Source organism: Euprymna scolopes, chromosome 15 (assembly GCF_053919585.1).
Source record: "Euprymna scolopes isolate OS-2025 chromosome 15, ASM5391958v1, whole genome shotgun sequence".
In the NCBI taxonomy this organism is placed as follows: Eukaryota; Metazoa; Mollusca; class Cephalopoda; order Sepiida; family Sepiolidae; genus Euprymna; species Euprymna scolopes.
Window position 1 is genome coordinate 117,776,795 of NC_136496.1, and position 10,682 is coordinate 117,787,476.

At 33.6% G+C, this 10,682-nt stretch overlaps 1 long non-coding RNA gene across 1 annotated transcript in view; it reads right to left on the reverse strand.

Annotated features, from left to right (window-relative positions):
* The window catches only part of LOC145294094 (uncharacterized), a 32,833-nt gene extending 23,028 nt beyond the window's left edge, over positions 1 to 9,805 (reverse strand). The window contains exon 1 of the long non-coding RNA XR_013869820.1: positions 9,702 to 9,805. This is a non-coding gene — a long non-coding RNA (uncharacterized LOC145294094). The remainder of the gene's footprint in view (positions 1 to 9,701) is intronic.
* Positions 9,806 to 10,682: the final 877 nt, after the last annotated feature.

Sequence of the window (10,682 nt, forward strand, 5' to 3'; positions counted from 1 at the left end):
TTTACGGAAATTGGGAACAAATAAGAACTATATTATTAAATATGTAGAGATTTATGTAGAGATTTATAAAGAATCGAAATCGGCAATTGAGCACGGAATCGTTAATTGTATTGGAATCGGAAAATATTAGAACTGTACAATCACCAGCGAATATCTCTCTATATATTTTACCAAATTCCTATCTGGTATAGTTTAAAATGATGTCGTTCGTATAAGTCATGAATACGTCCCAGGAAATTAGTTCGAGAGAGTTTTGTTGCTATCCAGCTAAAGTATGATTCTGTTTATGCCAAGAAGGCTTATCCTACTCGACTTTACCTCCCATCTAAAAAAGGGTTAGTTCATTGCTTATCGACTAAGACACTTTTACCGGGTAATGTTGATGGTTTTTCAAAACTTCAACTGACCTTATATCTTATATCCTTATATCTAATCTTCTGAAAATTTACTATGAATATACTAATACAGTAGAAATTGTTCATCGACAAAAATATTTTTAAAAATCTCTGTTTAAAGATCGAATGGATCCTTTACTTTTTAATTAACACGATATCACAAGGAAGGAAAAAGAAAAAGCAACGTTTTATGCTTGAAGAAAACGTTATGTCGTGGAAACTGTTAATTATACACACATATGTACAAAAAATAAATACAAATTCAACATTTATAAGCGATAAAAATCGTGCAAAATATTGGCAAGGGCCGAGTTGTCGTGTGGTAAAACACTAGACTACATATCGAGCCGTTGTAGGTTCGATCCTTGTCAATAAAGTCTAGCTATACTGACCAGGATTAAACTCTAAAGCATGCATGTATATAGATGACTTACTTTTATGCACGCAGTAATTATTAATTAATAATTAATAAATAATATTTAAATAATAAAAAAAAGTAAATACATCATAAAATGTGGGCGAAGAAAAATGTAAACAAAGGGCAAATAACTCCTTTCTTATAATAAAAAACGCCAAGGGTGCAAAAAATAAAGAAAGAAATTAATCGCTAATAAAAAATAAATAAAAATTCATCAATCTCATATATATATATATATATATATAAATATAATATTTTTGCAATAATCAAGACAACAAAATATAAGAACATCATACGGTGTATTTTCTCATGTGTTACAATTGTTTCATATTTGGATGAATTTAAACAATATTTTATTTAAATACTAGCGGGGGTACCCGGCGTTGCCCGAGTGTTTGTTTCCGGGACGGGGGGGGGGTTAAAAAATGTTATGGTAGGTAAGTAGGAAAGATCAAACCCGGAATCATGAGTAAAAGTAGGAAAATAAAGTGTGAAAAAAAAAAAAAAATCTGCAACGTTAACAGTTCGGCTACCAAGAAAAGTCCATTCCAGTTGTTTAGGAAAAAAAAAAAAAAACGACTACGGTAGGTCGGCGCGAACGTGAAAATATAATGAGAATTGTCGAGCACGCTAACCACTACGCCACAGAGCACTGCAGCTTAGTTTAGTGATTTTAAATAACTTCACATGAAAGAACTACGAAGCCAAACCGGTGTTCTCTTCTCAACTGTTCCTTGTGAACGATCCCCAAACGGTGTTAAGTGGTGGCAGGGGGAGGAGGAATTTATTAGAGAGAAAATATTTTACCACTTCCATTGATCTTAACCGATTTTGGCCGTGACTTCTCAGCAGAAAAAGTATAGAAATCTAAGATTATCGAGGAATTTGAGAAATAATAAGCCTATAACACACCTCAGATATTATTCTGCCGTTTGTACATATTATATTTGCATGAAATATCTTGATTTTTAATCCTATTAATGTCAAAATCAGACGGGGAAAAATGAGTTCATTTTATTTATATAGAAGAGAAGAAGAAGAGAAGAAGAAGAATAGAAAGAGAAGATAGAGAAGAGATAATACAAACCGGATACTCATCAGAAACCAATATCCATTTGTCACACACACACACACACACACACACACACACACACACACACACACACACACACACACACACACACACACATATATATTATTTATGAAAATGTATAATAAATTATTTTATTGATTTTTAGCCGAGAGAAGATATATTTTTACTATATTTTATTTACCGTATCATTTTTGCGCCCAAAAGATCCATTCTCGTCTGCTCGTTCACATTTTGTAAACAAAACAGAAAAAAAGGCGAGGAGGAGGCCTGCGAGCAGGATGAGAAGGAAGAGACAGAGATACTGTGAACGAAGGGTCGAAGAGGAAAGAGAAAAGAAAGCTCATGGACGAGAAAGAGAGGAGAGAGAAAAGATAGAGAGAACTAAACCGTATATATAGAGAGATAAACTGTATAGAGAAAGAGAGAGATAGACCGTATAGAGAGAGGGGGACTGAAAAAAGTTATCAACAGGGAGTGGAGCTTCGTGCTTCAACGCGACAAGAGGTAATATCAACGACACCAACTGATGTTGGCGGCGACGGTAAAACTCTGTTTTGATCAGCGGTCAAAGTTAGAATATTGAATGAAGAAAAGAATGAACCCAGCGAAGGAAGGGTCAAAGGAGCAGTGAAATATTTACTATAGTTCAAGGGCTTCGATGAGCTTCAGAAACAAATACTTGAAGCAAGTAACACGCACGCGCGTAATGAAACGTAAACAATCCGAAGGACAAAAATATGAAAACTAACCTGCACGCGCGTAATTGAATGTAAACAATTTCCAGGAAAGAAATATATATATATATATAAAAGAGACGAAAGAAAGGACACATTTCAAAGGACATTCAGTGAGTTTTTCAACCAAAATGTTAATCTCTCTTACATCTCTCTAACCCTAGAACCTGTATCTAATTGAGCAGACAGTTTCTTGATTTTATTGTGAACATTGATTGTTGATGACATATTTTTCTCTTGGTAGAATTTGAATCATTAAATCATTTCATTTAGTAAGGCATATTTAATTTTCTTTTCTTGAATTGAATTTTATTTATTTTTTATATAAATAAAAATTTGTTAATTTTTCGACGATACTTGTCCTCGTTATTTCTCATGTGATTTCGTTGTCCAATATATTTCATTTCATTGTTTTCTTCGAGACAGTTATCCCATTCCTATAACAACGCATTATCAAGGAACCTAGGAAACTTTATTTTTCTCTATATATTTCGTTACATCACCCATCTCTACCGTCCCCAGTAGGGCTGGGATACGTCGTAACAAATTGGGGACTCGTGCCGAGAATATTATACCCTCTCTAAAGACACCCTGACAGTCGAACACATTTGATGTAGCGAGAGCCGGTTAGCTCAACATGTCGGGAATACAAGAATTCCTAGATTCCCCTACTTTTGAAGAATTATGCAAGGAACATAGAAAACTTTTTTTTTTTTTAATATATTTCGTTACGTCAACCATCTCTACCGTCCCCAGTAGGGCTGGGGCACGTCGTAACAATATATGCATATAATTATTTACCATAATAGTTAAATACCTACAGACACTAGAGTTTCATCCTTTCGTGAATCATCAGTGCAGAGTGTTACGATTAGCGCCAATCGGGAAATTCGAACCCTGACAACAGAAGTCATGTCTGACTTCATCAGCAAGGACCCGAACCATTAGGTTACCGACAACCGCGAGAGATACAGTTGAAATTAAACATCTATTCTTTTTAAATGCTATTAACGCCAGTCAGAGTGATGTAATCATTATATATATACACAATATATACGCATATATATATATATATATATATATATATATATATATATATATATATATATATATATATATAATCTCTTTTTTAAGGGATAAACCGTAACACACAAGTAAATACACTGCATGCCATTTCTATTTTACATTTTCTTGTCTTGATTATTGCAAAAATATTATATGCATGTTCGATTATTAATACCTATAATGATGGAGTTTAATTAATTGATTCAATCAGTATTGACCGGAATATGGACATTAAAAACATTTTGCTCGAATGGGAGAACTGCCGACTGTCAACACGACGATGATAGGTTCAATCCTTGGCTTGGGAGAGATGATGAGTTGTGATACAACGAAACAGGACTTTATGTCGATGACTACAAATATATTTTAAGCCCCCCTCTTTGGGTAGAGAACTGTCGTAAATAATCTCACCCGCAACTTAATTGGCTGAAAAATGTGAAGCTCGTTGTTTGTTTGTTTACAAACAGGCGGGTTGAGCACTGTAAGAGTGGTGGCGGATGTCTATTTAAATAGACATTCCGACGAGTTATTTGCAGGCGTCCCTTCTGTGGTCGAGTGGGAGAACTGCCGTATTGACAGCCGACTGTCAATACGGCAGTTCTAGGTTCAATCCTTGGATTGGGAGAGATGCTAGTCTAGCGGCACTGATGAGTTGTGATACAACGAAACAGGACTGTATGTCGATGACTACAAATATATATATATATATATATATATATATATATATATATATATATATATATATATATATATATAATGCTTCTCATCTTGAGTTGACCATGTTAAGAAGTGATACACGAATTACCATTAGCGCATAAAGCGATGCTCTTTGTGTTAACAAATCGAGCTTAGGTATTTCGGACGATGTGAAAACATCGTTAATTCCCGACTCGCACAGCAGCCTTGGATTAACGTAATGGTTAGGAGCCTTGACTGTACAGGCGGTCGGGTTTCAATCCTGGCTTGAGGTAGTTCCCTGTCTAGTCGCACTGATGAGCTGTAAAACAGCGAAACAGTACTGTATGTGGATGACTATATATATATATATATATATATATATATATATATATATATATATATATATATATATATAAACCTGCTAAAAAGTTCAGTATTTCTTGAACTCTTCCAGTTGAGGTCTAGTTAGTGCTCCATCCTCCATGACCCTTCACGACTATCTTGTCTATTAGCTGAGGCCGGGACCATCACCTTTTTATTGAGTTGATAAGACTGAAGGTTTTTGCATATTATTTCCCTTTTTACTGTCATTCGCGGTTTACTAATATAGTAAGGAAACTAGAATTTTTGAAGAACTCTCTTGTAATGTGTTATATATACGGTTTACATTTCACTCAGATTTAAATATACGTATTTGCAAATGGAACAATTTTAGAAGACAAGGGAGCTAATCTAGTAACATAATGCAAGGGGGTATATAATTTATCAGCAGAATAAACAGAGTAAAATTATTGGACCATGCATTGATGCATATAAAATAAGATGCTATAATTGAATCTGCGCGGTTAACGGTGAAACTGATATTTCCCATTTACATGATAGATAAATGAACGTATTATTTGAAACTGGGGTAATAGACAGACAGAAATACTAGTTGAAACTGAAACTTGAGTGACCGACCAGCTTATGAAGAATCTATAGATATAGGGGAGGAAACCTCTGAAAACTTACATTTTAAAAAGTTTATGTCACCTTGTTAAACGAGATCAGAAGAGATGGGTGTCTAAGTGGTTAACGACATAGACTGATGACCTGAGTGTTCAATGTTCGAATCCATTCATTCCACAAAATGATTTCTACTTAGAATCTTGGCAACTTTTACGTGATTCCTTCCGTAAGTACCCAGTATCTAAAACATTCTGACTATAAAACCACCGAGGAAACCCATGCCAACAATGAAATTATATGATTCATATGATATGCTGATGTTAAATTAGATGTGTTTTTTTTCCATAGTTTTACGAGGTGCAAACGTTCCTCTGAAAGAAACGTGGGGGAGAGGGGAGATTTTTGTCGGTTCTAAATTCGGTGTATTGTGTAGATTAGTTATGCTTGAAACCAACGCATTTCAGATGTAAACATTATTACATACTTAAGTGTTATGTCAAAATTATTAAAAAGTTTTTTAAAATACGAAAAATGATCCAGTAGATATGCTAGTTGTATTTTAGTAAAAAACAAACAAACAAAAAAGACTAAAACTAAAAATAAATAAATAAATAAATAAAATAAAAACAGAAATTACGTTCTGACACTAATCACAAATTTAGATTAACTCCTAGTTACGTGTTTAAGAAGTTCGGGCCCTTAAATATTGAAGGGAGATAAATTAGTTTTTCATACTGACCGCACAACTCTTACACATTAAACTATAGGATAAAACTCGATGAATTCTATTTTTCTTGGCATTATTTCTATAATGGATTATTATTTGTATTTTCTGAAATTTATACTAATTTTGACATAATATGTAAGTACTTAATAATGTTTTACCCTGAAATGTGTTGGTTTAAAACATTACTAATCTACACAAGAACCCTAAATTCATATAATTTGCTTTTTTTTAAAAGCAATTTGACACTTACACAATTAGCAAATCTGTTCGTGGCTTTATTTGTTTGTTTGTTTGTTTGTTTGTTTGTTTCTTTTTTCCGCGATATCTTTACAGCTAAAGCTGGATATTCTAACCGGCCACGTCAGCTATGTGGTACCTGGGCGGCGGGTGCACGTAAACCCGTTACCGAAAGAGCCAAGAAACGGAACGGAAATTACGTCATGAAGTAAGTAAAGTTTATTCGCAGTCATTTCTGCATTGGTGGCCAATTATTCTCCCAGACTAATTGCTTTTTTTACGTTCCTTTGAAGATACTGCTTGCTGCACGGATTCGTTGCTATGGAAATAATCAGTAGGAATCCTCTACTCCTTCATAAAATGTATATATATATATATATATATATATATATATATATATATATATATATATATATATATATATATAATTTAAATTTCTTATTTAATTCACAAAGAAGTAGGGGTAGTTGTTCAATAGTATATACACCCAAAACGCAAAATATATTAATAATAATAATAATAATAATAATAATAATAATAACAACAACAACAACAACAACAACAACAACAACAATGATATCAAAAAAGTCAAATACAACAACAACAACAACAACAACAATAATAATAATAATAATAATAATAATAATCTTTTAAATATATTTTTAAGGGGCATAATGACTATGATGAGTAGTGGATTTCCTACCACCACTACAATTCATCATAGCCATGATGCCCCTCAACAATATACTAAGAAAGTGCCAAGCCGAGTATATGTTCACTAATACTAATGAAAGAATGACCCACCATACATGGACGACCTAAAACTTTATGCAAGAACGAAAAAGAAACTAGAGACATTAATAAACTCAACCAGAATGTTCAGCCAAGATTTCCTAATGGAATTCAGTATGGAAAAGTGTGCACTGCTAGTTATAAGAAAAGGAAAATTGGAGACAACAGAAGGCGTGGAACTACCCAAACAAGCGGAAATGAGGGCATTAGGTAAACATGACAGCTACAAATATTTAGGAAATCTAGAAGTAGACACTATCAAAGCAACAGGGATAAAAGAGAAAATTGGAAAGAAATACCTCAGAAAAACAAGAAAACTCTTAGAAACTCTAAGAAAGTAAGACACTTTATCAAATCTCCATTACTAACGATTACTATGATATTATCCCATTGATTACTGTACACGCAATAACCCTTATCTCCGAGTGGCTTCCGGACCTTGATAAGTGGTGATTACCATGTAAAAAAAAAAAAAAAAAACTAAACTAAACTATACAGTAGAAACCTAATAAAAGTTATAAACACATGAGTGATATCACTAATAAGATACTCGGACTATTTATAGGTTGGACCAAAAAGAACTGAGATATCTCGATCAGAAGACCAGGAAACTGATGACTAAGAACAATGCATTAAAAAATAATGAAGATAGCAGACTCTACACAAAAAGGAAAGACGGGGAAAAGAACTAGTTTATATAGAATACTGTGAATGACACGGAAAAGAATTAAAAGATACATAATAGAGAACACCGAAAGGATAACTACTTCAGCAAGAGATACTGGAAAAAAAATGAACAAGACAGAAAATAGACAGACGAGAAAAGAAAAATGGGAAGAGAAACACAAGCGATTCATAAGGATGAAAGATGACACGAACGAAAACCCTTGGACGTTGCTACGAAAAGGAAACTTAACCAGAAAAACTAAAACCCTTAACAACAGAATATAACAGAAAATAACGCAATCAGAACCAAAGCAAAGATCGACAATGTACAAGAAAATTTGTTGACAAAGAGACGAAACAATAAACATAATAAGCGAATGCAGAAATTTTGAAGATATGAGCTAAACGCTTCTCTACGTCATCCATTTATCAACATTTGATGCAAAGGAAGATATTATTAATATTGTTATTCGTTTTACAGTTATCTACAAAAAAGCTTCACTAAAGATATTATTGAAGTAAAATACAATTATAACATTCGGCAAATTAAATCAAACACATAATTTACTTTAAAAATCGCAGTGTAAATTACATAATTGTTTTAATTATGCCAACAGCAAATCTTTATAATTAAAATGTGCGTGCATTTAAAATATTGTTTAAAAAGTTTTGCTAAAATGTTTTAAATTGTTACGTTGAAAATTTTGTGAAAATATTCTAAAAAAAACAAAACTCAAACAGTATTTATTGTAGATCTTTGATGTTTGCCTGATTAAATCAAATATATGAAATTTTCTGATCAAGTCTTTAAGAAAATTATGTATTGAATCTAATTATTATGTTTTGTTTCATTCAAAGAACTGTCTGAGTTAATTATTATGCGTGTGTTAGTTTGTCTATACCTGAGTTTTTGGTGAAATAGAATAAGTTCACTTTTCTAAACCAAAGGCATATAATCATTATTGTCGTCGTCGTCGTCGTCGTCGTCGTCGTCGTCGTCGTCGTCATCATCATCATCATCATCATCGTCGTCGTCAATACAAATACAAAGACAAAACAAAACTTATGCAACGAAATTTTTTTGCAAATGATAGCATCATATCGTATGAATCCAATTAATTTATTGTTGGCATTGGTTTCCCCGATATTTTTCTAGTCAGAATTCTTTCTAGAAAGACAATGGGTATTTACAGGAGGAACCACGTGAAAGTTGACAACATCCTAAGTGAAAGTGATTTTTTGTGGACCGAACTGGATTCGAACTTGGAACACCCAGGTTGTCAATTCATTTCGTTAACCACTTCATCACCAACATCTCTTTTGTTTACAAATAAGTAAAAACAAGTTTTATTAATCATATTTTTCACAAAATCCGAACATGAAATAAAGTCAAGATTTAGAGTAAAACGAGCTGTCGATGCCCGGTATTTAATATTTGATGTTAGAGACCCTTCGTTAGGAACGATTAAGTTAGCTAGTTTGAATTTTGATAAGGGTCGCATTTAGTGCAGGTTATGATAATCTTAATCTTCAAACAGAATAATTCTCAGAGACAGGTGTCGTAGAAAGGGAAACGCCATGGACAAAACAAGACGGCAAAGAATGACATTACGTTTTCAAGACAGGAGAAAGAAAGGTTTTCATATGAGTATCTCCCAGAAAGCAATACGAACGAGATCCATCAAATAATGTAAGAAATTGTAATCTAAGTCGAATGCTACTTCGATGTCTGTCGCTTTGTGCCAATCATTTCAAGAAAGTTAAGTAAATAATTAAGATAACATTAGTCTCTCTTTCTAAAGTCCATTCGCTCCAAATAAAACCTTAAGGAAAAACTCCGCGAACGTCTCCTTGTATTACTTTCTGGATGAAAAGTAAAGACGTATCAGAGAAAGAATGGCGAGGCACTCTTAAAAGAAAGTCTTATTAAAACGCAGTTTATACTTACGTTTTCAAGTCATATCTTTCTACACGAGAATTAAAATCGAAACATTGTATGCCAACAGCAACGCATCTGACGTCATAAAAATACTCTACTTTAGATAACTTAGCAACCAATTTCATCCAACGATCAGCGTGTACTTGAAAAGAATAGCACACCACGAATTTAACGGAGATTCCCGAGTTACAAGGACAAATTCTCGATTTGGCTGAGATAAAGAGTCGATAAATTTATCGACCTCCGCCCTCTGTTGGCAGATTTTCTTCTCACATCTAAAAGCGTTTCATAAGAAAACATTTGAACTGCGAATATAAGCGACCTGGCGATGCATTTGACTTTGACGTTCAAGTACCGCCAGAAACAATGCCCAAATGAATCCCGAATGCATTATTTTACCCATGTAACAAGCTCGAGAATGAGTGTAGTCATTTTCCTCTTTTAATGCTTTCTTTGACGTGTGTTTGTACCATTTGCTAGCATATTCAAACGGAAGACGTTTACATAGTTCTCCATTAACTGTCTTTACCACGCACGTCTGTTTTTGTATTCATTTGGTGCTAGTTTGCTGCATTCATTTATTATGTAATTTACCGTTTCGTCTCTTTCTGCACAGAGTCTAATTTTACTGTTTTCACTGGTTTTCTCTATCTTAACTTTTATATAGTTTGTTATGGTTGTGTTGTACTGTGCAGTTGCCAGTAGCGATTCCGTTTTTCTGTTCAGATGTTCTTTTTCGCGTGTTTTAGTGTGTTGATTTCTATTCAGTTTTATGAATCTCTCATGAAGTTGCTTTTCTTCATATTTTTCTTTTCTCGTCTAAATGCTCATCGTGTTGTCCATTTTTTTCGCGTTTCTTGCTGTCACGACCAGCTTTTCTGAGTTCTGTGTTTATGTATTTTTCCAGGTTTCATTTTTTGTCTTCTAAACAGTGTTTTATAATTACTTTTCACCCCCCCCCCCATTCGCCCCCTTGTTTCTCATAGAGTC